The 1,002-nt window shown below is 56.3% G+C and overlaps 1 protein-coding gene across 1 annotated transcript in view; it reads left to right on the top strand.

The window, feature by feature from the left end:
* Positions 1-8: 8 nt before the first annotated feature.
* Positions 9-1,002, top strand: part of GABRA3 (gamma-aminobutyric acid type A receptor alpha3 subunit) — a 191,986-nt gene continuing 190,992 nt past the window's right edge. Inside the window, exon 1 of the mRNA XM_006904791.1 lies at positions 9-101. The gene's annotated coding sequence lies outside the window, so the exon portion shown is untranslated. The remainder of the gene's footprint in view (positions 102-1,002) is intronic.

Genomic DNA, 1,002 nt, shown 5'->3' with positions numbered 1-1,002 from the left:
GGAAAGAGGAAGCCGAGCTCTGTGAGGGCTCAACCTCAAACTTGTTTCAGTTCATTCATCCTTTTCTTCTCTCCACTTCGGGGAAGTGACTGTGGCGCTTGGTAAGAAACAGAGCTGTCCCTCCTTCCCCCTCCCCCAGGCTCAGGTCTCCTCTAGCGATAGCATGTCTCCCTGTGCCGAGAGTCTCCTTGGGTTGGCCGGGGAGGCGAGGCATGATCTGCAGCTGTGATGCTATCCTGGGTTTCCCAGCGGGGCTGGTGGGAGCCCCGAGTCAGCATCAAGGCAGGCAGGCACTGGGGTAAAACCTGATTTGGGGAGGGGAGGTGGCGATGTGGTGTATGCGCGATTTGCTTCATTGTCAGTGAATTGTTTTGTTCCTCTTCCGAAGCAGGTCAGCATTGACCTTGCAAATTGCTTGGGGGGCCCAGCAGCTGCTGCAGGAAGCAGCCGAGTGGCCCCTGGCCAGAGCAGACAGCACTGTCATGACCCCCCAGAACAGCCCCCGGCACCGGGATGGGGTAATGGCTGGAGCATCCTTGCTTTTTTAATTCTTTCTCTGCAGCTGCTTTTCATTGCTGGATATAAGGAAGGAGGAGAATACCATTCAGCCCCTTTCCCCGTCTCCCTCTTCTCTCCCCAGGATGCAAGTGAATAGAAAGTTGTAAATAACTGCTTCCTTTAAAAGCAGATCGAGACCTCCCCCCTTCCTTTCAGAGGCTCATCGTGGGGTTGGGCCTGAGTTCCTTCACAAACTTAGGAGGCTTCTCTTGCTCCCTTGTGGGAAAGCCCATTGCCTGCCCACTCCCCACCCCAGGCAGTTGAGCTGACGGGCTAGACCAGGGGTTTAGATACCCTACCCCGTACCACCGGCAGGCATGGTATTTGGCCCAGCTGTGTCCTTGGGAGGGAAGAAACACCTGATGGTTTGTGTGGCACTGGCTTCCCACTTTGCAGCTCCTCTTGCTGTGGCTGACGGTGGCCTAGGCAGGAGGTGGGGGGAGG

This window comes from Pteropus alecto, unplaced genomic scaffold, assembly GCF_000325575.1.
Source record: "Pteropus alecto unplaced genomic scaffold, ASM32557v1 scaffold141, whole genome shotgun sequence".
Classification (NCBI taxonomy): Eukaryota; Metazoa; Chordata; class Mammalia; order Chiroptera; family Pteropodidae; genus Pteropus; species Pteropus alecto.
The sequence above is the reverse complement of the archived record's forward strand: the minus strand, read 5'-3'. Positions and strand labels throughout refer to the sequence as shown.